General features: G+C 37.0%; 1 protein-coding gene and 1 non-coding gene across 2 annotated transcripts in view; one reads left to right on the top strand and one right to left on the bottom strand.

Moving 5' to 3' along the window:
* IL1RAPL1 (interleukin 1 receptor accessory protein like 1) overlaps window positions 1–22,322 on the top strand; it is a 1,106,570-nt gene that overhangs the window by 978,998 nt on the left and 105,250 nt on the right. The window lies entirely within an intron of this gene.
* Window positions 11,899–12,029, bottom strand: LOC119039400 (small nucleolar RNA SNORA38). The gene has a single exon (XR_005080608.2). It is a non-coding gene; the product is annotated as a small nucleolar RNA SNORA38 (small nucleolar RNA).

Below are 22,322 nucleotides of genomic sequence, written 5' to 3'. Positions count from 1 at the left end.
ACTCTTTACTTCCCTGGGTTAATCCCGGCCATTTTACTTACTTTTGCCAACATTTAGTTTCTTTCCGTCCACTTCCTTTGTTCACATCTCCTTCAAAAATAAATTTTATTGGATTTTTTAAAAGCAAAACTCACTTTTTTTCAAACTCATGGGGATAACTATAAGAAAAAGTGAGGTAAGCTGCTGGAAAATTTTTTATTTTTAAGAGGAAATGCAATTTGTTATTTTTTTGCTGGATTATACAATTCTCCCTCATGCTTTGATTTGTATTGAATTTCTTAGAATAGAAATGAATATTGGTGGTTTGCCTTGAGGCCTGTCTCAATACCAGAAACTTGGAGGATAGTCCCAAAGATATAATCCTTACTTTCTGAGGTGTAGTATGAGGCAGGGACTCTTCTATGTGCTGGGTTACCTGTTGACCAAGACAAACCGGTCCCCCTGGAAGTCTGTGTTCCATGCAGTAGACAAACTATACAATTAAACAAATAGTTTCACAAGTGCTAATAAGTGCTATGAAGAAAAGAAAGCTGGATAGTAAATAGAAAGTGTCAGGAAAAGGGTGCCTTTTGCTAGTGAGTGTTAAGAGAAGACCATTCTGAGGCGGTGTCATATGCCTTGAGACATGAAAGTTGAGGACACCTGAGTCGTCCATAGGTCTTAGGGACAGACATCCTGGGCAGCAGGAATGAAATGCTAGTATAGGGCTCCTGGGGCCTGAAAGAGCTTGCCAAGATGGAGGGACTTGAAAGTTAGTGGACTAGACAGAATTGAAGGCGGGAGAGAGCACCCAATCAGGTTGAAGAGGCAGCCAGGGGCCAGATTAGACAGGCCTTGCAAGCTGTGACAAGGAGTTTGTATTTCATTCTCAGTACAGAGGGAAGCCATTGGGAAAATAAGCAGATTGTTAGAACAAAGTTCCTCAACATGACAGAATTGGGGAGGGGAGTGTTTACTCAGCATATTACCCAGAAAACTTTGCCCCAATTTCTCTATAGATTTCTCTTTCTCACCTCACAGTTTTCTTCTCTTGAGTGGCTAAAATCTTAATGTCTCTCTGTACTCCCAACAAGAGTGAAACTGTTGTCGCCTTCCCTTTTAATAACACCTTCTCCTTGGCATTTAGGGTACCTACCATCAACGCTTCTGGCTGAGCATAGTCCCTTAGCAACATAGTTTCTCATCTCTACTCCCCCTCTTCCAAAGAGAATTCTCATACTCTTCAAAAAAAAGAAAAAAATCTTGTGAGTGAAATTCTATTGTGCCTATTCTCTACCTATTTAAACCTTACAGCCATCTGCCAAAGGGGCACAATATTTGTTTGTATATCCAAGAATATTTTCTGTTCATAGCCTCAAGACCCTCCTCCTCCTCAAGGGATTTTTCTCAATGGCCTCCGGAGATGGTTCCAGGTTAGACTGTCCAGGGATTTTAAAATTCGGTCCATCAGTTCTAGGACACCCACCACCAAGGTTTCCTGTTCAAGGCAGTCACTAAAATTCCTTGCCTCTCTGTCACCCATACCCCTCCAAGTTCACCTCCTCTGTTTCTGCACAGTTATACTCAGTCACACATTCATCTGCATACCTTTGACGTGCAGGAGAACTACTCATGAGAACTGTGGGTCCTTTTCTCTTCTTATTGCTCTTCCTGATAACACTGTCTCTTTTGCCCTTCCCCCACCCCACACCTGCAATGCTGGTAAAGAAAAATAAGAATAAGAAGTTTTTGCTCGTGGCTTAGAAAACCTACTGGATATTAAAGGCTATCATATTTAGAATTATAAGTTATTCTTAAAACACAGTTATGCTCTTAAAATATTTTAGCATGAGCTGTCTGTTTCACTTCAAACTCACACAGAGGTTGCTCTTGAAAATATGCCCACAAGTCCAAGGGCCACAAATCAGAATTACAGCAATGAAAACAGAAATGAATCTTCTCACTTGGGGGTGGCCAAGCTGTGGAGAAGTGATGAATACCAAGCCAGCTTGCCAGAAACTAATTTATAAGCCAGAATGCTGATACATGAAATGAAATGGAAGATGAATCCAGTACGATAAGTGACATCAATAATTTCCGCAGGACACACCCTCTTAATGAATAAGTCCATCGAAGAGACTAGCTTGCAGAGTAGAAGAATTCCTGGTACAGCAGATTAGAAGAGAAAGGGATGTTAAAGGGCATTCCTTCAAAGTCAGGTTGCACAGCCAGTGTCTTTCTTCCCACTCTGGGGGTCTTATAGTCTCAGAGTCTGGGAGCTGACATTGCCAGTTCTTACCCTTCAACTGACTTTTATCTCTTCTCCCTTCAAACCACTACCTTTGTCTGGGGACAACAAAGCCCCAGTATTGCTAGAAAGGTTTAGGTCAGAGTTTATTTTGCACTCATGACATTTAGTTTTCTGGGGTTCTAGGAGATAAACTAAAGAATCCAGTAAGGATCATTGGGAAACATCTTGAAATGACCAGCCACCTTCTCTGTAACCCATTTTTATATTGAGTTATTTCAGCAGATGAATAACTATGTCTGTTTCAGCTTAATGCTTATTAGCTTTCATTTTCAGGAGGTGACAGTTTTTCCCATTCAATTTAACAACTACTTACTGAGCTCCTGGAGAGCAAAAAAAAAAAAAAACCATCTAGAGAAAACAGAAATGAGCAAGGGAGCCCTCTGTAGAAGCTTACAGAAAGATTCAAGCACAGGAGCAAGAAAAGGTGCAAAAATTATTGTCCAGAATTAAGGAATCATGTAAGAGAATCTCTTAGGTGATCACATATCAGTGTGAGAATCAGTGGCTTTTGAGTTGGTGCTCCTAGGACACAGAGGGTTTGCCAGCTGAAGAGATCTTGGTAAAAGCCACAGTCTAGAGTGAGAAAAGCCCTGGGCACATTCACAGAAAAATGATGCATAGACTCTCTCAGACAACTGCAAGGGGTCCAATGTGAAATACTTGATCTGTCAAGTCTATTGTCATGGTTTTAAAAAATGCAACAACTGAACAGACATACAAAAAAACACCCATGGAAACCCTGTCCCTAGTGGTCACAACAGCTGGTGGAGTTAGATGTTGTATTCTTTTCTGCATAACACTTGTCTTTGAAAAGCCAGGACAGTTAAAAAGCAATTATTTACACAACAAGAGTGATGTTTAATGATTAAATAATATTAAGAGCAACTTAATTATAACTTGTCATCAATTGCTGTTCCATATTTAACCTTTCTTTTTTCCTGAGAGTGTGTTCTTGGTAAAAGGAAACATGCAAATTTAACATAAAGTCTTTTGCTTCTGAACTTTTGGCCATCCAGTTCAGCTCTGGAGTGCCTGGTTATGTGCCATTCTCTACATGATTTTGCTCAGAGGCACTATCTTCTGTGGCATTGTAATTGCTGAGAAATCAATAATTAATACGAAGATAGCTAGAACTAAAATGACAAGGTTGTTTTTAACTCATTTTTAACTAATTCAAAATGAGCAACCTTTTGTTTCCATCTTTGTCATTTAACAATGGAAAGGAACCTCTCTATATCTACCTTATGACTTTTTTTCTGAGTCCTCTCTCATCCTCTTTCAAAATCTTTCAGGTATAAAAAAATTTCATTGTGGATTCACATAAATTGCCACTGAAACATTCCTATAGTTAGTGAGAGCCGCCTTCCACTTACTTCCAGGAGAAAGACTCTTCACACACTGTTCCGCCTCTTCCACTGGCTAGAACAGCTTCCAAGGAGAATAATGTGGCATTACTATAAGCTTTCCATGACTTACTTTTACTTGATCTGTGTCTTTAAATAACACATACAGGTACGTAAGCACTGAGGGTATGGAGTGAATGGAGTAAATTGAACCTACAGAGAGAGGGGCTTTCTAAGATAAAATAGGAATAAGATAAAAGCCACTTTAGGGATAAATGTTTCATATGATACACATATATTTTTATTATAATTCTTTCTTAGTTCAAGTCAAAGTACAAAAATATTGGAGAATATTATTTTACCTGGTCATTAGAATTGGCAAGCCACCCAAACAAATGCAGGGCGAGTCTGCTTCTCAATTCAGATGCCTTGTTTGAATCTCAGCTTCCATTACAACTGTTACTTTGGGCAAATGACTTACTTCTCTACCTTTAGATTAATTTTCACACTTATCCAATAGGAATATTAATACTTTTCTGGTATTATAGCAATGATTCAATTAATGGCATATCCAAACCTTTAGCACAATGCCTGGTGCAGAATAATCAAACAGTAAATTATATCTATTCTTTAAAATGAGAGGTATTGTTTTTTATAGCACCTATTTATTCTGTTTGTATACATCTTTTTAAAAATATGTCTCTGTACACTATAGGACACCCATGGCAATTACCGAAATGCAATTTAAATATGTACCTCACCCTGTCCAGTGAAGAACTAGAAAGAGAGGACTTGGGGGACTGGTAACCAAACCACTGAATCATGAAGACAGTATTGGCACAGGGATTTCCATCTGGCCAATTTATCTCTGTAAGAGGAAACTCATCACCCATTAATGTTTTTAATGAGAGAAACAGTGAACATCTACTGGAATTCACCCACAGAAGCACTGATGATATTTGTGTATCTGCACCTACATAAACACACAGAACGGCAGAAGGATTGGTTGGTTCATTTTTATATCTCTAAATATGGTCTGTTTTTATTCAGATTATACTTAAGGGGAATCTGATCATTATTTTAAATATGTTTAGAGTATGTATATGGTCTCAAGACTCCATGTAAAGATTCTGGGTCTACAAGCCAACCCACCAACTTTCTAATGGGAATTGATTATGTATATCAGATAAAGAGAATGTGATGCCTTAAGACATAAGATTTTTAAACCCCTTTCCTGTGGGGTAATAATACTGTAACTGCATGGGGTGGGTAAAGGTAGGGTAAGAACTGAGCTCTTAAAGCAATAGGACCTTAGCTCAGATTTCTGGTGTTTTCAACACACATTTGAATACCCAAATGTGAAGATATGTATTCCTATAGCCACCATATTATTCACCGATGCCTCCTTGTGTTTGGAAGACTAAAGTACATAGTATACTGTCTGCCCCACGTAATTGCTCAGAAAGTGGTAGCTACTATAATTTAATTACCTTAGACTGTATCCCACTCTCTCAGTTTTCTATCATCATGTGATTTTCTTACTGCCACTATCTCCACAAGGCAGTTTTCAGTCTTTTCTGGATCACAGGGCCCTTGGGAATATCATGAAAGGTATGCGTCCCTTCCCAAAGAAAAGTTTATATATCTACATCGACACAACATGCATAATTTCCATACATATTTTAGGAGGCTTACCTATTCTGTGAATTGAGAGTCTCAGGATGCCAGGTTAAAAACTGGCACTGGTTCAGAAACTCTTCCCTAAAAACTAGATATCCATATATCTATGTAATTATATATAGATACCATTATAATACAAGAATTAATAATACATGAATAAACTCCGTGTTTCCTGTACTCAGAACTGTAAACCTACTTTTGCCCCACCCTGTATGTGTATTCAAGTGCCCTTGGTTTGACTTTAGAAAATACTAATCAACACACTCCAAGCTACTCCCTTGGGTCTTGAGGTAGAGCCCAGAGTTTCTGATGCCCTGGTCACTTCAGACACCCTAAGAGTAACTGCACAGACGGAAAAAAGGTAGCGTGAAGTCTATCAGCCCCTTCTGAGGGCTGGGACAAGATGGGGTTCAGAATAATTAAAAATTTTTCAGAATGTGGTAACATGATATGGTGTGTCTATATCATTATATTATACCATCCCAAGAGGGTTTAGAGGCAGCCCCTTATAATCAGAGTAATATTTCTGCAACAAAACATGAATATTCACACTAAGTGTGATAAAGACTATAAATAGCCATACAACAGCTTCAAGAACAGTTTTGCCACTGAATGAGTGACACTTTTTAAAAAGACAACTTTCAGTTTTCAGAGATTTTTATGAGTTCTGAAATATAAATAAGGAATTGCAGATCTGTAACTGAATTCAGGTGTCCAAGGAACCATAAGTATTAAGGCTCACATTTCTCCACAGCTCATAAAGGATTGTAAATTGCTATTAAAAGCAGTCCTATATCTCCTGTAATTTATTAAGAAGAATAATTTGTAAATTACATAATTGCAGACATAATTACATAACATTTACATATAAGTACCTATATATTCTATTGCACTTATTATTCTATCTGATTCTTCTTTTAGCAGTATTTAGCAACACATCCCAGTAGCTCCTTTTGAACTAATATAAGTTGCTTGTTTGGCCCAATACAAACATATAAATAATTTTTAAAAAGACTTGAAAACCACTGCTGGAAATTATAAACAAATCTCTACAATGAGATATTTTTATTCAAAGAGAAGATGAATGTAGTGTTTGAATCAGAACCCTGTCTCAGTTTCACCTGAGATAGCTTTGCATAAAACTTGTGTAAATGACTTCACTGATAAGAAAAGCAATGAGTTTTAATAAAATAAGTATGTCTAAATATAAGGTGCCATTCAAATGGCACAAAGGTAAAACTTCCTCAAGTGTTTAAAACCTAATGAAAACATGAACAGAAATGCATAATAATAATAATATAAGCTGTATGTCTGTATTCTCATTTATATTTATTCATCTACCTATCTATATATAGATAGATATATGTATATGTATGTATCTATTCATCATATTGTAGTCAAGCCATTGATAAAATAAGGCATTATCAATGTAGAGATACTAAAGGCTGTTTCTCCCTTTTAAGAAAAATCTAATTCTTAGGTATTGAGAACCCCTTTTGATGCTTTCTTCATCTTCCATCTATCAAGAATTGATTGTATTCCTATAGGTGCTCCAAATGTAAAGCTTTGAACCTAAGAGAATATCAGAAATACCCTGCTACTAGAATAATTCAGTGTAGTTAGAAGAAATGCCACTGGGATTATATAGAAACAAGAGCACACAATGCACTTTTAAAGTGTTTTGTACATGGTAAGAGTTGCATCATTATCACACATTGACATTCACAGCTAGTAGGGGTTCCAAGGAACCCCTATTTCTTAATTTGTACTCCATCCAGATCTTAGGACCACATGTGTCTTGGCAAAAAAAAAAGAAGAAGAAGAAGAAGAAGAAGAAGAAGAAGAAGAAGAAGAAGAAGAAGAAGAAGAAGAAGAAGAAGAAGAAGAAGAAGAAGAAGAAGAAGAAGAAGGAAAAAACACAAAAAGAATGTATTACCTTGAAATATATGAAGTTGCCAATCTCTAGATCTGAAACGGCCAAATACCAACAATTTCACATGGCTCATTGTAACATCAGACAACTTGATCTAGGAGCAAATTACCCTAAGTCAGTTACTCTTCTGTTTCTCCTCCAATCTTAATCTTGGGCATTTTGTCCTGGAGCAATAGCCCCTAAAATCTAGGTGCCCCCAGGCTTCCACAATGCTAACTGTCTAACCCAGAGCTTAGGCTTGGCCTTGGCATTTTTATCTACCCACTCTTCTCGCCAGGCTTACACACCCCTGAGAATGAGCACTTTCTTAAGTTTTGCTCCCTAGATACCTTGCTTGCCTCATCCTAGTCCCAGTCCTCGGTGACATCAAACTTGCTCATCAACCTAGAGCTGTCGGAATCAACCATGAAACTTAAATTGAAAAGTTCTCTCCCTTTGTTATTGACTGTATTGGGGTGACTTTGGTCCATAAAATTATAGGTTTCAGATGTACATTTCTGTGTACAGTTCTATACATCATCTGCATGTTGTATTGTGTGCTCACCACCCAAAATCAAGCCTCCTTCCCTCACCATTTATCCCCCCTTTATCTTCTTCTACCCCACCCCAATTTCCTCTGGTAAAAAATTATATTCTTGTCTTTCTCTATGAGTTTGGGAGATTTTTTTGGCTTAATTTCTTCATTTTCTCACTCTTAACTAAATTTTTTTCATCTTAATCATATTATTTCCTCTGCTCTATTTGACACTATGAGTTCTTCCCACAGCTCTTTCTTTTCATAAGCTATCATATCTTTGTTATAATTTATTGAATCTCTATTAACACATTACACTCATCCAAGGTCCATAGTTTACATTAATTTCACTCTTAGTGCTATACATTTGTTGAGTTTGGACAGGTGACTTGTATCACCAATATAGTATCATACAGTATAGTTCTACTTCCCTAAAAATACTCTGTGCTCTACCAATTCATCCATCCTTCCATTTAACCCCTGGCAGCCACTGAGATTTTTAATGTCTCCATAGTTCTTTCTTTTTCAGAATGTCATATGGTTGGAATCATATAGAATATAGCCTTTTCAGATTAGCTTCTTCCACTTGGGAATAAGCATTTAAGCTCCCTCCAAGTCTTTTTATGACTTAAGTGCTAATTTATTTTTAATGCAGAATTATATTACATTATCTGGTTGTACGGCCATTTATTTATCTATTAACCTGATGAAGAATAGCTTGGTGGCCTCCAATTTTTGGCAATTTTGTGTAAAGAAGGTATAAATATTCATGTGCAAGCTTTTGTGGGGGCATAAGTTTACAACTCATTTAGGTAAATACCAAAGAGTGTGACCACTGGACTGTATGGCAAGAGTATATATAGTTTTATAAGAAACTTCCAAACTGTCTTCCAAAGTAGTTGTACTATTTTTGATTTCCACCAGCTGGAAATGAGAGTTCCTGTTGCTCCACATCCTATTAGATTTGTAGTGGCATCCAATTGTTTAATGTGCCTTTCCCAGGTGACATATGATTTGGAGCATCTTTTCATATATTTATTTGTCATCTGTATAGCTTCTTTGGTGAACTAATTGTTAAAGTCTTTGGCCCATTTTTTTTAATTGAGTTGTTCGTTTTTTTATTGTCTAGTTTGAACAGTTCTTTGTATATTTTGGGAAGCAGTCTTTTGTCAGACGTGTCTTCTGCAAGTGTTTTCTCCCAGTCGGAGGCTTGTCTTTTTATTATCTTGACAGCATCTGTCACAGAAAAGAATTTTTAAATTTTAATCGAGTACAGTTCATCAATTCATTCTTTCACAGACTGAGCCTCTAATGTTGTATCTAAAATATCATCAAATTCAAATAATTTTTCCTATTTTATCTTCTAGAATTTTTCCAATTTTGTGTCTTACATTTGGGTATATGATCTGTTTTGAGTGAATTTTTGTGAAGGGCGTAAGGGCTATATCTAGATTCATTTCTTTTTTCCATGTGGATGCATAGTTGTTACAGCACCATTTTTGGAAAGACAACCTTTGCTCCATTGTATTGGCTTTGCTCTTTTGTGTAAGATAAGTTGACTATACTTATATGAGTCTTTTTTCCAGGCTCTATTCTGCTCTATTGATCTATTTATCCATTCATTCCCCAGTAGCACAATGCCTTAATTACTGTAACTTTATAGTAATTCTTAACGTCAAGTAGTCAGTCCTCCATCTTTGTTCTCCTTCAGAATGGCATTGTCTAATCTGGGTCTTTTTGTCTCTCTATATATAAACATTTGAATTACTTTGTTTATATCTACAAAATAACTTTCTGGAATTCTGATTAGAATTGCATCAATTCTATACATCAAGTTGCGAAGAACTGATATCTTGGTAGTATTGACTTTTCCTATTCATGAGCCTGGAATATCTCTCCACTTATGTAGTTTTTAAATTTCTTTCATCAGAGTCTTGTAGTATTCCTCCTATGGGTCTTATACATATTTTGTTGTATTTATGCCTGAATATTTCATTTTTGAGGATAATGATGTATATGGTATTGTGTTCTTAATTTCAGATCCAGTTGTTCATTACTGGTACATAGGAAAGCAATTGGCTTTTGTGTATTAACTGTGTATCCTCCAACCTTTCTATAATCATTTATTAGTTCCAGGGCTTTTTTTGCATATTCTTTCAGATTTCCTACATAAACAATCATGTCACCTGTTAACAAACAATTTTGTTTCTTTCTTCCAAATATGTATATATTTTATTTTATTTTATTTTATTGATTTATCACATTAACTAGGACTTTCAGTACCATGTTCAAAGGCAATTATAAGAAGAGACAGCTTTGTCTTGATCCTGAACTTATTGGGAAATCTTTGAGTTTTGCCATCAAATATGAGGTTAGGTGTAGTTTTTTGTAAAGGTACTTTATCAAAGTTCACCTCAATTCCTAGCTTACTGAGTGCTTTTATCATAAATTGGTATTGCATTTTTCAAATGCTTTTTCTGCATCTACTGCTATAACCATATAATTTTTTTCTTTTTTAGCCTATTGATGCAGTAGATTACATTAATTGAGTTTTAAATGTTGAACCAGCTTTGTACACTTGGTATAAATCCCACTTGGTCATGGTGCATAATTATTTTTATCTTTAGATGCACTTTTAAAAGATATGAGAATTGAAAATCTTTTCTAAAAATAAGCATAAAGGAGTGTATCAGTATATGAGGACTGAGGTCTAAACAATGGTACAAGGTAAATATAAATCTCGATATTGATGTTATTTTTTTGAACTCAAGTTTTAACAAAGAAAATTGAAAAACTTTGATTACATGAGCAATATCATTATTACAATATATTGAGAACTGTTTATCAGTTATGACCAAAGATACCTCAGGAAAGCCATTAAGCATGTCACTTCCTGTCAAGTGAACCTGCCAAGTCAACCCTAAGCAAATGGCACTTAAGAGCTTACTGGGACAATTGGTGTGTAAAGTAACACAAGGCACAATATGTTAGTCCTACTCCAAAAGAATTTATGATTTTGTACTGTGAGTAAAACATAGAAGTAAGCCTGGCTGGTGTAGCTCAGTGGATTGAGCATGGGCCTGTGAAGTAAAGGGTCGCTGGTTCGATTCCCAGTCAGGGTACATGCCTGGGTTGCAGGCCAGGTCCCCAGTAGGGGACACATGAGAGGCAACAACACATTGATGTTTCTCTCCTACTCTTTCTCCTTCCCTTACCCTCTCTCTAAAAATAAATAAATAAAAAATATTTTTAAAAAAACATAGAAGTAACTGTCATATTATACCTGCAGATGTGGGTTATACACACCAGTCACAGAGCACTAAGTGACATGACTTGCACAAAATCACTGAGTCTCTTTCTTTTACTTGCCTTTGGAAATCTCTTTTGAAAACCCTTTCTAAATTTCTGTTCAAAAGTATTATAGAAGAAAGAAGTAGAAAGGAGTAGGAAGAGGAGAAAGTAATGAACTGTGGTTAAAAAGTAAACCTTTTGTGTGGGAGTAAGGAGTGTATGGGACTTCTCTGTGCCTTCTTAATTATGCTGTGAATCTACAACTGCTCTAAAAAAATAAAGTCTTTAAAAATTATTAAAGCTTTTTTAAAAGAACCCTTTATCAAAGCCTTCTAAAGAGCTCAGGAGTTAATGTAGACCCGATGCTGTGATTTTTAGGTGACAACAGATGGAAATAACTTCTAGAAACCACTCTTTTTTTGTTTTCTTTAATAGTGGAGAAGTAGTCATCTGAGTGAATAAAAAAGAATGTTATCAAATATTGAGGACTTGGGGGAAAAACAAGGAGAAAAAATGGTGTAGAATGAATGGACTCTGTTCGCTTTTCCCCTGCTCCTTCTTCATTCTAGGAAGAGAGTCTCAATATTCAAGTCACCCATGAGAGCTTTTAAAAATCCCTATTCTTGAGCTCCTCCACCCCAGAAAAATTAAATTCAAATCTCTGGGCTAAAACTCAGGCATCTGTATTTTAATAAACTCCTCAGGCACTTCTAAAATGCAGTCACGGTGGAGAACCCTGTCCCAACAGATCAGGAAAGGAGATGTGAAGGAAGACTTTAACAAAGTACTTTTTAATTAAATTTATTGGTATGACATTGGTTAATAAGATTACAAAGATTTTTTTTTCCTATGTGAAATGGTTGACCTTGAGCCTGCAGGGATCAGGCAGTCCCCAGACTTCTCCAAGTCCACATTTCTCTGCCTCCAATTCTTAGGTGTCCAAGGAGAGGGATGCACAGACATGCCTTTGGAGGAGGGTAAAATTACAAAAAATTTGATAGGAGGTAAATATATTAAGTTTCTGATGGTCAGTCTTAGTCCACAAATAAATATTATACATACTGAAGGACACATTAAATGACACATTTGGGAAGATGGTAATGTGGACATTCAGGTTTGAAGTTGGTTTGTAGGTGGATAATTTCAAAAGCTCTTAGCTCTTGATATCAGTAAATGTATTCTCTTTTTCCTCCCTTATAAAATTCATGTATTGTTTATTGTTTGCGTGGTACTTTGGGATGTGTGAAGGCATCCTTCACTTATTCTCATTCCGTAAATGTGCCAGTTCCTTGTTGCAAACGAAAGAAAGCTACAGTTGGTTATAAAAACTTGATGGATGAGTTAGGTGGCTGTATTCGGCTATAAGCAATAAATGCTGAGCTCGGCAGAAAGTACAATAGGCAAAACGCAAGTGATTTACTACATATCTGAAGTACATGAGATTTGTAATGCGCGAGCCCCTCAGGCCCATCACTTCTCTTCAGTAACTGGAAACAATATTTTGGTGAAAAATGACACGTTTAATTTCAACTTTCTGTTGTAAAGCAAAAAGGCAGCCTAATTTTCATTTTATTATTTTTTCATAAAGCATCTTTGCATCTTACTGGAAGTACAGATGGTTTGTTAAGCAGAAACCATAGAGCACGTTAGAAACAGTATCTGTTGGTAGATGTTTATTCTACATGGTTGATGAGATCAAATGAAGAATTCAGAGCGCTGTGATGGAACCGTTGTACTCTCCTGGACTTTCAGAGAACTAATTCTAACAGTTGAGTGCTCTTTAAGTCAGATGCAGAACCAGGGATTGGCATTGCCATGTCTACATATGAATAATGCTAACAGTCTTGGCATCCTCCTCAGCCCCACACACACAAAAAAAGAATAGTAAGAGAAGAAACATTACCCACTGAACCGAGTGTGAAAAATGTAGACATAAAAGACCATGAACTCAAATCCCAACTCTGCTAATGATAGATAGCGTGAATGCTATAAACTTTCTTCAACTCATTGTACCAGTCTGTGAAATACTGACCTATTTTGCAATTTCAATGTGAGAGATAAATAAAACCTTTTCCAAGGCACTTTGAAAAGAGATTCTGCATTTCAGAATAAATGTTAAACAATAATAATGATGATGCAATAGCTGGCACAATGCACATTTTAAATAGAGCAAAGTAACTTTCTAATTACGGGCTAGGTTTTATTCTTTCTAAGTGTAATTAGAAAGTGACCATGTTCCTTTAATTAGAAAGTTAATTGGATTGTGACCTCTTTTCCCATCTTATTGTCTTGGACTGCAGGCCAGAAGTGAATTAAAAATCCCACTGCCTATGTATGTATAGCTCCCTAAAATAACATAAATATGATTATAAGGAATAATATTAGGGCTTAACAGTCAGATAGGACTTTCATAGGCTATGGAATGGATCTTCTATTAGAGAAAATTCTATCTGAGCAAATAAGGTACTCTTCTAGATCAAATCTATATAAAAGGTCCCTAAATTGTGTTCCCCAGGATGCTGGTTCTCACACCTTACTGTGCAGGCATGAGAATCACCTGAAGGACTTGGTAAAACACAGACTTCTGAGCTCCATACATAGAGCTTCTAATTCAGTGACTCTGTGGGGGACTAAAGAATTTACATTTCTAACAAGTTTCCAGGTTATGCTGCTGCTGCTGTTCTAGAGACCACACCTTGAAATTCACTGCCTTAAAATATTAATAGTGTAAACCATTAAGTATTGTTCTATCATCAAATAATTTTGAGAGTTCTTAGAGAAGAACAAAGCTAAGCAAGTTTCTTTAATGTGTGAGCCTTTTATATCTTGCTATGCTTTAGGAATCTTCAAGAAGGATGAAGTAGGCAGTGCTCTTCAAGTGTATTTGACCTCCCCACCTGTTAGAATGTCTACAATTTAACATGTTTAAGCATTTGACAACATGACAGGCTGTATGTATTGCTTTGTTTACACTAAACTGTAGAGGTGGTGAGTTGCCCTTAGATTAATAATTTCCAAATGTGATCCCTACATGCACTTTGGCTCTCTTCTCAGAGCTACAGCCAGAGGTTTTGCCATTTCACATACTGTTGTTAAAATGGTCTGTTAATTAGCACTAACAGCAGAATATTAGGATTTTTATTGGTGTAGTGATTTCTCCATATGTGTATTAGCGAAAATACTATAGAGACACTTCCTTCCTTTTTATGAATAGTGTATACAAATCTAGTAAGACTTCATCCTTTAAAGACAAACAAATGTGGAAACAGTGTTCTAAATGTGATTGTTAGTTCTGGAAACGGCTTGACTGCCTGACTCCAACTAGTCTAATTAGCTGAATTCTTTCTCTAATGTTATCATATTGGCCTTGGGTGAAATTTCACACAAGAATAATGTTGGATCACTTTGAAAGATATTTGTGACTCCATAGACTTGACTAGCTGTTTTTGTGGTTACTTGTTAACAAATGTCCAAAGAATTTGCTCAGAGATTTGCCCACATTATAATCTAGGAGCTAAGCTCCTAGAGGAGAGGCAAACCCTTCTCCACCTCTGGCCAGTGGCAGTTATGGAGATCTATAAGAACAGAACATAATAGTTGTATAGGAGGAGATTGCTTTAGGTCAGATCACAACACTGACCCTGCTCCCCATCACTATTCTTGTTTGAGTCTTTGTGAAGCATTTCATGCCCTCCAACAGCACTTGGAAAATACTGTGTGATTATTTTCAATCTCTTAGAACACAGGAGGCCTATGTCACAGAGAACCAAACAGCATTCCTAAACTGGTCTGTAGCATCTCAGTTGTTTCCATGTGAAAATTCTATGCAGAGCAAAACATAAGCACAAGAATCACATGGCAAAGACGTAATGACTTCCTGTTTATGTTCTTGGTTACTATTTTCTAGGGAAATAACTTGTGAAATATTGTCAATTTGCCTCACTTGGTGGTATAAATTGTATACCATCTAGAAAAAAGTGCTCTAGAGCAGGTGTGTTTTGCCTTAAAAAATGTGTATAGCAACAATAGTAAGAAATTCAAAGATATCTTTTTAGGCTGTTCTTATTTTGCTCCACTGAAAGCAAGATGCTTATATTTATATAATCACATTATTGAGTACGATTAAGAAATCTTATCCCCAGTATAATGTTTCATGCAAAATACCTGCTAAGTATGTCTGTTTTTGCTTTGGGATGATTCCTGTTGATGCACCCTTGTCATTTAAATTTCAAGTCACTACATGAGCTTAGAATATATTTTTAGAAATTGGTATTTTGGTGGCACAATAGCCATGACCTACAGTAGACCTCAAATGAGTACAATTTTAGGCCAGAATTAATGGAGAGCATTCTGCTTTGGACTTAGATTTGAGTTCAGTTGTTGGATTTTATCACTTATTAACTCAGTTGAGTGAGGGAACACTCTGGAAAAATCCTTGATTTTTTCGAGTTTTAGTTTGATAAAACCACAAATGTAATTAATAAAAACTTACCATATAAGATGACTGCTTCATTCATTCAACATTTATTAACTATCTACGTAAGACAAGCATATTATCTACTGTCATGGAGTTCCCATGTAGCCACAGAAGCCAGAAAAGACCACCCACAAATATGTAGTATAATATCTGGGGATGATGAGGACCATGAAAAAGAAATTCCAAGAGAGATTATAAGGATGTTGTTATATTAGAAATCAAACTCAGCAAATGGTATATTCAATCTATTGTGATTACTGTTATCAACATTATCACTGATGTTGATGAATTTTCATAAACATTTAACTCATGTCCATGTTTAGTAGACAAACCTGAGGAACGAATTTCTAACTAATAAAAAGCCCTCACAAATGAACTATGACTTATGGGAGGGGCCGCTGTCCATCCTGTAAGGTGAGGGCCTTATTATGATCATTGCAATAGTTCATGCTCCCAGGATTATTGATAGAGAAAGTGTGCCATGTACTTTATAGTCACTATTACTTTGAAATCTCCCCAAAATTCTAGAAGTTAGGTAGTTAAAATATTGTAAAGGAACTTGCCCAGGATCACCCAGACACTTTCTATCAGACCTGGGATTGTAGCCTGGAGCAGTGTGGAAACAATGTCTGTGCCCTTACTCACCACACTCACAATGTAAAATACATTGGCAAAAAAAAAAGAGAAAATTATAGTGCTCTCGAAGTTGTGTATATTTCAGTTGACACTATAGAATGAAGAACCAAAGTTTTTTTTTTTTTTTAAGATTTTATTTATTTATCTTTAGAGGGGAAGGGACAGAGAGAGGGAGAGAAGCATCAATGTATGGTTGCCTTTCATGCATCCCCTGCTGGGAACTGGCCTGCAGGGAACCAGCCTGCAACCCAGGCATGTGCCCTGACTGGGAATCAAACCACGACTGTCTGGTTCGCAGGCCCGCGCTCAATCCACTGAGCCACACCAGCCAGGGCCAAAGTTTTGCTCCTGACTTTGAAACTTATTCTTCTGTGTGTTTTCTGTTTTTAAATGAAAAATAGATTTTAATACCATATAACAGACATAAAAATAAACTTTTTGAGAACATATGTGTGCACCTGAACTTCCTAGAGATAGCACCTTTTTGAATTCTAAGCACTGAGTCAACAATATACTTTGACTTTTTAAAACAATGTACCCTCCCCTCAAATCAATATTTACCCATCATCTCTCTACACAGTGCTGTAGGTCACAATCAAACTCCTGAATAGAGCCATTTATATGATTCTAAATCATCACTAAGTCCTATTTAAAATGTGGAGACTTTATAATTTAGGTGTTGTTTAAGAAAGCAAGTACCTAATAAGACAGCTTATTAGATTTTTGAATTTTATTTAGTGGAATGACCTCTGGTGGTACAAATACTATAAATTAGTTTTGAATTATTATTCAGGGTGACCTGTGGCTGCCCATGAACAGACAGACAATTAGCTAGTGAATTTATTACAAAATAAATCCCTAGTGACCTACCAGTTTTCTTTCCTAGTGAAGTTTCTCAAAGCATAATCCTATCACTTTTGAGTTGAATAAACTATTCACTATCTCCCAAGCTGAGCTATGGAAGTTTAATTTTCACTTTATTTTATTTGACCTTGAGTAAGCTGGATCATAAAAAGGCAGTATGATCTCCAATTATAAAGCATCTTTATATACATTATACTTTAAGCATCTTGTATCTACTCTGCCTGGCATGATTCCTCAAGAGATGTTGTGAAATTTTGAAAAGAAATTGGTCAAATTTGCCACCTCAAATTTTACTGCCCCTGATATTTGGGCATATCTTTTTCTCTTATCAGTACTTCTCAAACTGCAGTGCACCAAGTAGATAACCCTATGCACAGGGGAGAAACTTGCAAAAATAAATTCCAGATGTTACCTCCTTTAACTAGGCACCCTGTTCTAATGCTTAACACAATGCCTGGCACATAACTGACACTCATATGGTGTTAGTTGCTTAAACCACTAACTCAGTGAATCAGTGACTAGATCAACCACCCAGAAAATAGACAACGAAGTTCACGTTCGACTTTTATTTATTTAGAGTTCAATTAATGGCCATAGAACCCATTGGAAAAAGTATTGTATGTAGATTCAATAGCAAATGACTCATAGTTTACATTTTCTGAAAACATATTTCATCTTAAATGGACTTTCTGTAAACATCAAACTAAAGGAATGCTTAACCAGAAATTTCAGGTTCTCATTGGGCAAAATCATGAGAGAGGCAATGTAGAGAGGTGATTACATGTGTTTTTGCACTATTTTCAACATCCAGCATCCTAGAGTGTAAAATATGGGTTAAATTTTCTGTCATACTATTGGAATTTCAGATCCCCCAAACTAGGCTCTCTCTATTTCCTCTTTATAGTCTCATCTTTATATAAATACACAATTCATCTGGAAAACATAAAATGAGCACCACATTAGGTAGAAAATGGACAGGACAAAGAAAGGTAGTAAAAACCTTCTTTGATACTATGATTTCTCACTGTGTGTACCAGCATCTAAGAGTTTATCTCATCTAGAATCTTAAAGTAGTAATTAGAGTGTGATAAAACAAGGTTAAGTAATAAGATCAATTTTAAAATATTAAAGTGCACTTAGGATACATCAGTGCCCATTATTTGATAGCTATATTAATATACAATAAAAATGTCCTTAACATTTCAGTGTTGTATTAGTATTAGTATTTCAAATACTTACTGCATGTTAGGACATCAAAGGGCCCATGTTCCCACCTCTTAGTGTCGGGAGACTTCATGAAGGGGAGACACTGTCCCTAAGCTTCTCGTGGTGATTAGTGCCATCCATAAGCAGCTAAATGGAGGTCACCAGATGCAACTCCATAGCTAGGATGAGACCAGGAGCACTGGGCCACATCTTATGAGCCATGGGCTCAGCAGAAGCTAAAGTCTGAACATATAACTCTCAGATAGAATAGAACATGGGCTTCTTGCTATAGTTGCCACTCTACTGTAAAACTTGCTTTACTTCAAGGAGGAGCACAACAGCAACTGCTATTCTGTGGATAACCAGGGTGGGCACTATACATGATCTGTCAAGTACTATGAAGTATTTGACAACTGTTGGGTTAGTTGAACTTGAGAAAAAATTAGAACAAGAGGTCTTCCTTAGCATAGTCTGGAAGAAGTTGCATAGGCAGAAAAGAAAAATTAAGATGGAGGATGAGCTTCTCTAAGTACAATAGAAAGTTGATTAGTGTGGCTTCTTGAGCCTCATTATGGAAATGTGATAGAAAACTAATATGGGAATGAAACATTAGTGATATCAAGAAGGAGTGAGTGACAAGATGAAAGCTACTCAGAGAAGCTACCCTAGAAGGTAGCCAGTCAGAATCAATTCTAGAAAAGGACTGGTGGAAAATATGCAGGTTGGTGAATGGACATGGATCAGTGGTACATTGGATAATGTAAGCAACAGATAGAGTGGTATAAACATCATTCAAATTCAAGGAATCTGACTCTTGCCTGTGGCAGAGAGAGAGAAAAATCAGAGGGAAAATGTATGCAAAGGAGGTAAATAAGAAGAGATTTTTAAATGGTTACTTTGAGCTTCTACATTATTTCTTCTTCTTTAGAGTTTCCCAACTTCCCACATCTAGAGGACAAGGGATGGGAGATGGTCCCACCTGGAAGAACCTGGTTGAGGCTGAGGGTAACTAGGCCGCTATGGTCCCTCCCATTCAGTGGAAGACTTAACATTAGTTATGGGATATGGGATGCAAATGCTGAACTAATAAATCTACTCTGCCTCCCAAGAACTCCCAGATCACAGCTCCAAATTGATTCCATGTGTTCCACTTCCCAAGAAACCTCTTCCACCTCCTTTCCTGTTATCCTGGCTTGTATTCACCATAATTCCCTGTACACAGAGCCCTTTCTTCTCCTTGTGTTCTGATGGGGGTGATACTTTATAAATTGCTGTCCTAATGACAGCCCTCTGCTTGGTTGGTTCTCCAGGAATCATAGCATAGACTTTTTAGTACTTTGTCTCATTCACCTGTTCAGAAACCACTACCTCACTTTGGATTCTGCCCATTCATCAATGCCAAGCATAGGCCCAAACTGTGGCTTGAAAAAGAATGTTCTTAGAAACTGTGTCTTGCAATCTGGCTGTCTATAATTCTGCCTCAATCTTGCAGGTCATTTTCCCCAGCTTCTGCCTCATCCTAGAGAGCTGATGTTGTTTCATAGTAGTTCCAACCTACCATGTGTAAGACAATATGTACAGGACTCCCTGCTATGTACTTTGCATACATTATCTTGTGTAATCTTTCTGACTACCCTGAAAAATAGACATCACTAGTTGTTTTTGCAGATGACAAAACTGATTTTCCCAAATATTAAATAATAGGACTCATACAATGCAGGAAGTAAGCAACACAGCAAAACTTAAAGTAAGCTGTGTTTGAATTTGAGACTCACCTTTTTCCAGTGTGCTACAGCAAAATATGGATGGGGAGTGGAATTAGGAGAGAGTTTACTGCCTCTTGCCACCTGTCCTATTTGCCAGGCCAAACCATTAGACTTCACGTCTCAGACTCATGATGATTATATTGCACCGATTGATTAAAAAGTTGCTAAGAAATATCTATAGTTTGGTGTTCTATCATCAAGAAGAAAATGAGAAAAGAATGGGCACAACCAGAACACTAGAAACATGGACTGGAGATTTGTCTACATGCAGGTTGTATCAGATTCCTACTGCTGCTGTAACAAATGAACACACACTTAGAGGATTAAAACAATACAAGTTTGTCTTCTTACAGTTCAGTAGAGGTCATAATTGTGACGTGGTTCTCTCTGGGATAAAATCAAGGTGTCAGCAGGGCTGGATTCCTTTAAAAAACTGTAAAAGAGACCCAGTTTCCTGGCCTTTTCAAGCTTCTAGAGACTGCCTGCATTCCTTGACATGTGGCCCCTTCCTCTACAAAGGTAGCAACTCATCTATCTGGCTCTTCTTCCTTCATGGTATCTCTCTCTGACTGCAGCAATAAAGATTCTTTGCTTTTCAGGACTCACCAGAATAATCTCCCATATTAAGGTCCATAACTTTTATCACATCTGCAAAGTCCCTTTTGCCATGTTAGGTTACATATTCATAGTTTCTGGGGGTTAGAACATGACCATCTTTGGGGGGCCATTATCAGCTTTTCCACAAAGATGTTTTCTGAACCAGCAAATGCACATGAGAGTCTCGTACCCAGTATCAATGAAGAGCCATTTTGATACACAAAATGACCACCCAAATGACAAGGAAGTCCTCTAAGACACTGTACACAGTGATACTTTAGCCTTAATTCTAAACAACTGTGTATTTTACCCGTGTGGTGGCAATGCTGTCTTGCCTCAAAGTGACAGTGACTTCTACATCTTGCTAGATGATGCCACACATCCCACTTCAGCCCATCTAACCATTAGAAAGGGAACTTGTTTGTTTAAATGAAGTAAAGGGATTCCTGTCATTTTTGTTTTTTCTCCATAAGTATCTGATTTTGTGGTAATTTGAAATGTAGACCTTTTTCTAAGTGATTAAAGTTGACAATTTCTCTTCCTTGCCAATTCCTTCCCATTTGGGTGATCACAGGCTAAAAGAAGATCACATATCAAGCACCGAATCTTCCACAGGTTAGATGTATAAGAGAATGAGTACTGATGGTGCCTTTTAGCCCCTTCTCAGGTTCGAGTTTATCCATTTGACCTGGTTATCCATGACATTAATTCAGTGTAGCCTAAATTTCTTCATAGCAGAACATCCCTCAGGATGAATGTTATATCAGGTAGCTTTTCAGCATGGAACCTATAAATATCCTGCTTTACATAAGAAGGAAGTTGTAGCAAGTGCTGGGTTATCTATTGTCAGCAAGCACCTAGCATGGATTGCCTGTAAATGATCTTTCACTATTTCTTTTTCTGACCGAGTAAGTAATTGTCTGATTCAGCTAAGAGTGTCTCCTTTCTGTCTCACAGATATGCTTTCCCAGGGCCAACTCCCATGTGCCTCCTTGGCACAGCCCAGCATCGTCTCAGACACTCCAACTAGGTCAGATCAGATTCAGGGCCATCCTCACAAAACACCCATCTCAGTTATATGTTACTATCAGAATCAGAATTCAAGTGCTATTGTACTTCATATTGTTCTAGAGAACAGAGTTTCTCATTTAAAATACTGCAAAGGTGAGAGAAAGAATGGAAAAGTGACAATATGGAACAGCAGGTATACTTATTTCTGCTTTCTTTCTTTTTTTTTTCACTAATTAACACAGGTAATAGCGCTCTTTGGTCATAACCCCCATAATCGCAGGTGATAGGCTACCTTTGATAATGCAGTATCAGTGGGGTGGAAGTGAGCCATCATGGCCTTGAGAATTGGGAAGACAAAAGGGTCCCCAACCTTTTGAACCTTAGCAGCTCCCCTGCTCCATGACACTAACTGGCATAACACACCAAGGAGTAACCTTTTTTAAAAATTTATTTATTTATTTTTTAATTTTATTGATTATGCCATTACATTTGTTCTATTCCCCCCTCCATTCCCCTCCACCCTGCACATCCCTCCCCCACTATTCCCCCCCTTTAGTTCATGAACACGTGTCTCAAGTTCTTTAGATTCTATATTTCCCATACTATTCTTACCCTCCCTCTATCTATTTTCTACCTACCATCTATGCTACTTATTTTCTGTACCTTCTCCCCCCTTCTCCATCTCCCACTCCCCTGTTGCTAACCCTCCATGAG

This window comes from Artibeus jamaicensis, unplaced genomic scaffold (genome assembly GCF_021234435.1).
Source record: "Artibeus jamaicensis isolate MK-2021 breed Jamaican fruit bat unplaced genomic scaffold, CSHL_Jam_final scaffold_1283, whole genome shotgun sequence".
Classification (NCBI taxonomy): domain Eukaryota; kingdom Metazoa; phylum Chordata; class Mammalia; order Chiroptera; family Phyllostomidae; genus Artibeus; species Artibeus jamaicensis.
Note: the sequence above shows the minus strand (reverse complement) of the source record. Positions and strands in the feature narration are given on the sequence as shown.